This window comes from Eretmochelys imbricata, chromosome 22 (genome assembly GCF_965152235.1).
Source record: "Eretmochelys imbricata isolate rEreImb1 chromosome 22, rEreImb1.hap1, whole genome shotgun sequence".
NCBI classification, from domain to species: Eukaryota; Metazoa; Chordata; order Testudines; family Cheloniidae; genus Eretmochelys; species Eretmochelys imbricata.
This window is the reverse complement of record NC_135593.1, coordinates 966,651-975,124: the sequence shown is the minus strand read 5'-3', so window position 1 is coordinate 975,124 and position 8,474 is coordinate 966,651. Positions and strand designations below refer to the sequence as shown.

Below are 8,474 nucleotides of genomic sequence, written 5' to 3'. Positions count from 1 at the left end.
CCTTCCCCTCCCTCCCCCACCACTGGGGTTTGCTGACCATGGGGAGTGGGGGTTGGGGGAAGGAGCACGGAGTAGGGGGGGTCTGTTAAAGGAACATTGGAAGGGACTGTCATACCGCTCGGGGAGAAACTGAGGCAAAGGACACTGCCCAGTGTACTCTGGGGTGGGAGTTTTGCTTATGATGTAGATTTGAATTTGTGATTGTAGATTTGAGTTAACTGCAATTAATCGACAGCCCTCATTTTTACTATATTAATTAAACCCATAACTTTATTTGCTCAAGCCTAAGAATTAATGTCAGTTATTGTTTCTCTGTCCTAGCAAGAATGAACTGGATTTTGTGACTTTCTGGAAAATGCAGTGAGATTAAATGTGGGGAATTCAGTCTCTGTGTTTGTGAGTTGATGTTTTCCACTCACGGTTCATTGCACGCACTGAAATGCTCAGAGAGATCTCAGGGCTGATGTACCCTGGACACTTAACGGGCAGAGCTACGTCTCTCCGGGTGTGAGAAATCCACCCTCCTAACCAATGTCGTTCAGCTTACCGAAGCCCTGGCGTGGATAGCGCTAGGTGGATGGAAGAATTCTTCTCTCAACCTGGCTACTATGGTGATGGGAAAATGCCCCCTATCACCGTAGCAACTGTCTACTCCAACGTCCTACAGCCATGTTTTAAGTGCAGACAGCCTACGGGCAGGTCTACACTACGGGGCTCAGTCGAACTAAGTTACGTAACTCCAGCTACATGAATAATGTAGCTGGAGTTGATGTAGCTTAGATCGACTTATTGCGGTGTCTGCTCCGTGCTGGGTCGACGGGAAAGTTTCTCTTATGACTTACCTTATGCTTCTCCTTCCGGTGGCGTACAGGAGTCAACGGGAGAGCGATCAGGGGTCGATTTAACAGGACTTCGCTAGACCCACTAAATCGACTGCACCCCCCCCCCCCGCCCCGGTGGATTGATCGCCGTGCATCGATCCACCGGCACATAGAGACAAGCCCTAAGAGTGAGACCAGCTGTGGGTCCCATTGGCACTGTGGATGCTCAGACACTGACCCTGCAACAATGAGATCACGCTAACGCTTCCATAGTCGGCAGGATTCGAACCTGCGCAGGGGGACCCGAGTGGATTTCTAGTCCATCGCCTTAACTGACTTTTCAGTTTTTCTCACTACATTATAGTTCTGTACTCTGCGAGTTCTCACTTCCCCTTGTTTGCCCAGACCGGCTCCCCCAGCACACTCACTGCTGTGCCATTGCGCACCTGTGTCCAGGCTGAAAAGCGAGAATTCCTGCCCATTTCCCGTCTGGCTGGAGCACGATGAGAGTGTGTTTGTGTTAATGCCATTGCTGTAGACTGTTCATTTCCAACTTTGACCATTCACACAGTCCCTTTCACGTTCAAATCTCCAGCCACTCAGGGATTCCAATAGCAGGGGTCAAGGTTTCTCTGGGGCACTGAAATGTCTCAGGGCGCTGATGCGTGAACTCAGCCTTGCGTTCCAGCCTTATTGTTTCACGGACTAACAGCAGCAGCAGGAAGAAAGAGCCGAGCGTTCCTGCTCCATACAGAGGAGTTTGATTTTGCTGCTTTCAATCCTTGGGCTCCACTGGGAGAAGGAACAATTCAGATGTCACTGAACTTAAGGTGGGAGATAATTTGCTGACAGGGACGGCTGACTCCTATTAAAGGTGTTTATCTGGTACCATGTAGCAGGCAGGCCTTGTTCCCAGGTCTGTCTGAGGAAATAAAGTTTCTGTGCAAAATACCACAACTTGTAACGGAGAGGAGGGAAAGGCGATGGGACCAGGACATAAGGGATGAAACATAACATGGTTCTTTCATGTGCATTAACTCTGAAAAGGGATTGATCTCCACTCCATTGTATTTGAAGGGATGTTTAGTTTTACCCTGGGTAAAATACAAGGCTGAAGCCATTTTATGGGGGGTGACACTGGGATTCCAGGGTTAGTTAGAGTGATAAAAATGGTTTCAAAAAAGTCAGTTTAAATGTGAGCTGGCTGTTATCAAAGGTGTTTTCCCCAGGTCGGCTCCAAAAGTTCTTCTAGAGACACCCTGGGTTCCACTGCAGCAGCCAGCTCCCGCCAGAGGCTTGTGCCCCAAGGCTTCCCCCCAGCCCCAGAGTGGGCTGTGCGGCCCCAGCCTCCCCAGCCCCGGAGCACGGAAAGGGCGGGTTATGCGGCCCTGACTCAACCTGCCGTTGACTCGCAGGGCTCTGCACTCCGTCAGCCAGGGCTGGCCAGGCTGCGGCAGGGACTCAGCATGGCCGCGCTTCCCTGACGAGGCATGAGACACGCCAAGAGCTTTGCGCAGCCAACAGGGAAGTGGGAGGGAGGCGTCTTCTAGCTGGCACGTCTCGTCCACTTCTCCCTTGCTGCTTGGTGGAGGCAGGAAGGGACCAAACATTCCTGGCTGAAGGTTTAGCCCTCGACCTTGAGGATTAAGCCCGAGTGCCCGACGTGGCTGCTGGGAGATGGGTTTCTGATTAGCACCCAGCGCACGCTTCAGACAACCAGCTGAACCCCCTGAGGCCAAGAGGGATGGCTTTGAGGTGGCAAAAAGGGGCCTTTGAAGCTCCCAACACAACTTGAGGAGCAAGGAAATAGCAGGAGGTTACCAGCGTCCCTGGGTGGGCTCGAACCACCATCCTCTCGGTTAACAACCGAACGCGCTGACCCATTGCGCCACAGAGACACCTGGAGACCTGGCTGCTGTTACCAAGGCTGTGCAGCCTGCAGATCTCCTGCCCACGCTAGAGCTTGCAAGACGCTAGTCCGGACAGGACCGGATTCACCGTGGCACCAATGACTCCACCGTGCCAGGCCCAAGCTCAGATGGGCCCATAATACTCGCTTCCTCCCCTCTCGCAGCGCTGCCGAAGTGGTCCTGGTCCCACAGTGGAGGGGGGCCATGTGAGCTTGTTGCAGAGCTGCTGCTCAGGGATGGGAACTTCCTGGTAGCCCAGCCTCCAAAATCATCCAGGCTGCACTTTCTGCATGACTACATGCCAGCTGAGGGGTACATGGGAATTGGTGGCCTCTGCTGCAGGTGATGGGCATCTCAGGCACTTAAAGCCATGGCATAGAGGAGGGAAGCGCTTAACTGCAGAGTCTGCAGCTGCCTAGGGCTAGTGCTGAGGATTTAGAGGCCTTAGTGCCGCCGTTGCGAAGGTTCATGCATGCTCAGCCTTGGAATTGCCACCCCTCCCTTGACTAGTAGCTGCGGCTATCTCAGGCTGGCCTCTGGCAATTGGCCCCATGGCTATAGTCAGAGAAGCTGCAGGTGTCTCTGTGACTACTGGGGGCCATTAAGCTAGGAGAGGATAAAGAAAGTGGAATTAACCTCAAGGAACAGAGGTCACCCATAGGAAAGGAATGTCAAGGGGAGCAGGGAAAGAGGAAGCAGGTGAGGCTTGCAGTGGGAGAATAGTCCCAGCTGGTTGGGGAGCATGTCCAAAGTAGAAAGGAAACAAGCGTGGGCAGAGGTGGTGGGGACCAGGCAGTAGACTAGCCTGTAGATGGGAGCAGAGGGAGAAAGGCTGGTGTCTTCAAATTCCCAAGGGCTAAGTCTTCACTTTGGGGAAATGGTGTTTGCAAGGGGCTTGCTCGAATGGCAGGATGGGTGCTGGGGAAGGGATTTGTCAGAACTGACCAGGTATCTGCTAGCTTTGGATCTTTGAGCTGAGAGTGGTACCACACACAGTGACTGGTGACATGGGGTGGCACTGGAGATGTGGCTATAGAAGGTCTGAATGAGGAAGGAGATAAATCTGTGGGGAGCTTCCCTGATCACTCTGAAAGTTCTGCTTACTGTGGACACTGGTAAATCCACACAGTAGAGCTCAATGAGAAGAACTGGGGGCTGAGGGAGCTGCTGCCAGGACTCAGGCTGAAGCAGCATGGCCGCGCTGCCCTGACGAGGCATGAGGAAGGCCAAGAGCTTTGCGCAGGCAACAGGGAAGTGGGAGGGAGGTGTCTTCGAGCTGGCATGTCTCGTCCATTTCTCCCTTGCTGCTTGGGTGGGAAGGGAGTGAAATGTTCCTGGCTGAAGGTTTTGCACTTGGCCTTTAGGATTAAGCCCGAGCCCCCGGCATGTCTGCTGGGAGATGGGATTCTGGGTCACATCCAGCGCAATCTGAGGGCCACCAGCTGAAACCGCTGAGGCCAAGAGGAATGGTTTTGAGGTGGCAAAAAAGGGCCTTTGAGGCTTCCAGCAGGTCTTGAGGAGCAAGGAAGTAGCCCAGGCTTATCGTCCTCCCGGGATGGGCTCGAACCACCATCCTTTCGGTTAACAGCCGAATGCGCTGACCCCTTGCACCACAGAGACACCTAGAGACTGATGTGCTGTTACCAAAGCTGCTGCCTAGCAGCCTGCACGTGTGGGGCAGAGTGTCGGGGAGTGAGGGAGTGAGGGGTGCAGGCTCTGGGAGGGAGCTTGGTGCAGGAGGGGGCTCCAGGCTGGGGCAGAGTGTTGGTGTTGGGGACAGTGGGCATGTCCACTAGGTAACTCGAGGGGATGGAAGACCACGAGTGTCGATGAAGCCCCCTAGCACTAGGCCCAAGTGTCCTTGGCCCCCCGCCTGCAGGCATTCACAGCAGTTATGCTGAGGATCTGCAACAATATGTTGCAGAGTCAGACTGCCTGAAACTAAACAAGGCCAAAGAGGACAGATATGGAAGAACAATGCTGAATAAAGCAGCTTTATGTATGGTTTAACAGATGGTACAGAGAACAAGGGAACTAGCTGGTAACTGGATTGGCTGGCTATATGGATACTTAGGGCAGCTTGCTATTGGATAAGTATGCTGAAGAAAGGATGTATAAAAGCCTGTGTAACTTCCTGCTCTGTGTGCAGGATTTGAGATTCTATTCTCCCTGTACCTTCTTTGAAGCTTCGAATAAACTTTTCTGCTTCTCCATCCCGTTGTGATTATTGGGTGAGGCACACCAGGCAATGAACCCCTGCTGTTGCTTGCCTCTGGCACTGGGTGCCGGCAACAGCTTTTGGCATCCCTGGGTGGGCAACAAGGCCGCTATTTAGCCTTGCCCGGACCCCTCCTGGAGCTCGAGGATTGCGGCGAGAACCGACGCCCAGCGCGCACCGGTGAGTTCATCGGGGGCTTTGGGGGAGACAAGATTTGATCGACCCCAGAGGGCACAACGGTGCAACGCACTCATATAGTGGAGAAGCAGCTGTGGGCGACGGTGAGAACCGGTCCCTTGGATAAGGTAGGAACCCTTTGAGATCCGGATTGTATGCTCTGTTGGAACCTGGGGACACCCAGAGTTACCCTGTAGGTATGGGACACGGACAGAGCTGAGGGGTTAGGGTACAGTGTACGCCCCTAGAATGCATTCTAGCAAACTGGAAGGTATTTGGTGCGGATCTGATGACTAAGAATCAATTAAAACGATTCTGTACAGTTGACTGGCCTCAAAATCATAGAATCATACAATCATAGTATATCAGGGTTGGAAGGGACCTCAGGAGGTCATCTAGTCCAACCCCCTGCTCAAAGCAGGACCAATCCCCAATTAAATCATCCCAGCCAGGGCTTTGTCAACCCTGACCTTAAAAACTTCTAAGGAAGGAGATTCTACCACCTCCCTAGGTAATGCATTCCAGTGTTTCACCACCCTCCTAGTGAAAAAGTTTTTCCTAATATCCAATCTAAACCTCCCCACTGCAACTTGAGACCATTACTCCTTGTCCTGTCCTCTTCCACCACTGAGAATAGTCTAGAACCATCCTCTCTGGAACCACCTCTCAGGTAGTTGAAAGCAGCTATCATTCTTCTCTTCTGCAGACTAAACAATCCCAGTCCCTCAGCCTCTCCTCATAAGTCATGTGTTCCAGACCCCTAATCATTTTTGTTGCCCTTCGCTGGACTCTCTCCAATTTATCCACATCCTTCTTGTAGTGTGGGGCCCAAAACAGGACACAGTACTCCAGATGAGGCCTCACCAATGTCGAATAGAGAACTAGAGACCAGGAGCGGTGGCCACTAGGAGGGTCAATTAATTACAACACGATCAACCAGTTACTCCTGTTCTGTCAGAGAACAAGGAAGTGGAATGAACATATGTATGCACATTTGTTATTGGCTTTATGTACTTGACCAGATATTTTACAGCACTGTAATCTGACTCCGACTGGTTCGGTAGCAGCTAATGTTAGTCCCCAGACCCCCACCCCCATTGTAATGGCAGAGTTGGTGTCCCCTTTGGCCCCTACACCCACACCTTGTAAGTCCCCAATGGTTGGCCTATACCCCTTAATCACCGAAACTAAAGTCGCCCGGTCTGGATCGGACAGGCGTCCGGCCACGACTATGCAGGTTTATACTCATGTGCCCTTTAACCCTGTGGATTTGGCTGCTTTCAAAGCACAGGCAAGAGAGTTTTCCACCAACCCAAGCAGGTTTATTTCAGTTTTTGAGGGATGTCTTAGCAGCCACAAGCCGGACTGGGATGATTGTAAGATGCTCCTGCAAACCCTATTGTCTGAGGTTGAAAGACAACAGGTTGTGTCCAAGGCAAGGGAGGAGGTGCAGAAACGGTACGACTGGGGTCCTATTAATGTCCCTGACCTGGATGCACAATTCCCCCGAGCATACCCCAAGTGGGATCCAAATAATCCTGGGGATATGACCCGCCTTACCTCCTATAAGGAGTTGCTTTTGCATGGACTCCGTCACTCGGCTGTCCGACATAATAATTGGGCAAAGCCATATGAAGTAATGCAGGATTTAAAAGAAAGCCCAGGGGCCTTTCTACAGCGTATTCGGGACACAATTCGACAGAACACTAATGCAGACCCCGAAGATCAGGCAACTGAGTCAATTATTAAGGGAATTTTTACGAGCAGAGCAGCCCCTGACATTAAGAGAAAGTTACAAAAAAAAGGAGGCTTTAATGGGCATGACCATGGCACAAATCTTAGAGACTGCAAACCGAGCTTATAGTCTGAGAGATACAGAGAAGGAGAGAAAGCAAGTGAGACTGATGGTAACAGCGGTACAGGCCGGCACTAAGGGAAATGGCCGGGGAGGAAGGGGCCATGGACACGAACGTCCGGGCTCGCAGGAGAGACAATTGGGTCGCAACCAGTGTGCCTTGTGTCGACAAGAGGGACACTGGAAGAATGAGTGCCCAAAGAGGAAAGAAAAGGGGGGTGCCTCTGTGATGGCGATGGCGGAGCCGGAATAGGGATGTCAGGGGAGATGGACCTCCCTACCCCCGGAACCCGTAATAAAGATGCGGGTGTGAAGCTCAGAAATAGATTTTTTAGTGGACTCTGGAGCGGCACGAACTGCCTTAAATCGACCCCTTCAGGTGCCAGTAGCAGATTCCCTTACCGTGGTGGGAGCCACAGGCAAAGACACCAAGTGCCCAGTGTATGCCCCAGTGGAATGTGCTTTGGGATACAGAACTATATCCCACAAGCTGGTATACCTCCCTGAGTGTCCAACACCTCTGCTGGGATGGGACCTGCTCTGCCGCCTCGGTGCCACCCTGCATTTTACTGAGGATGAAATAACCCTTACCTTACTCCCTGAGAGCGCATGGATCATGACCCTTGCAGTTGAGCCCTCAGCTATGCAAGCCCCAGAATGGAGCCCGTGGGAAGACCAGGTGTACCCCCTCGTGTGGGCATCAGGGATCCCAGGAAAGGCCACCCACCAGACCCCCACTACTATTCAGCTCATACCAGGGAAAGGCCCAGTGCAAGTAAAACAGTATCCAATCAAGAGGGAAGCCAGAGAAGGTTTACAGGAAACTATAGATCGATTCCTAATGTATGGTATTCTCCGGAAATGTCAGTCAGCCTGGAACACTCCCATTCTACCCGTACAGAAGCCTAATGGCACGTATCGGCTGGTACAGGACCTAAGGGCAGTCAATGAATGGGTTAAGACTCTGCACCCTCTTGTCCCTAACCCGTATACCTGATTGGCTTCTATAGGGGGACAGTATACCCATTTTTCAGTCCTCGATCTGAAAGATGCTTTCTTTACCATCCCAGTTGCCACCCCGTCACAGGAGATCTTCTTCTTCGAGTGGGAGGACCGAAATAGGGTTAAAAAGCAACTTTGCTGGAGAGTGTTGGCCCAGGGATTTAAAAACTCCCCCACCTTCTTTGGCCAGGCTCTGGCCAGGGACCTAGAGGAGTGGGATAATAAGGAGGCCCTCCTTCTGCAGTATGTAGATGGTTTGTTAATTGCCACTATGGGCCAAACCCCTACCTTAAAACCACCGTGAGCCTCCTGAATTTTATTGGACTCCGGAGATATCGGGTAGCATGGACTAAGGCTCAAATGCCCTCCCAGAGGTACGGTACCTCGGGTTTCACATACGGCAAGGGGAGCGTCAGCTTTCAAGCAAAAGAAAGGAAGCTATCTGTCAAGTCCCTACCCCAAGCACTCGTAAACGGCTCAGGGCATTTCTG

General features: G+C 52.1%; 1 non-coding gene across 1 annotated transcript; it reads right to left on the bottom strand.

Moving 5' to 3' along the window:
* Positions 1-2,645: 2,645 nt before the first annotated feature.
* TRNAN-GUU (transfer RNA asparagine (anticodon GUU)) lies at positions 2,646-2,719 on the bottom strand. The gene has a single exon. It is a non-coding gene; the product is annotated as a tRNA-Asn (tRNA).
* Between the last annotated feature and the right edge of the window lie 5,755 nt (positions 2,720-8,474).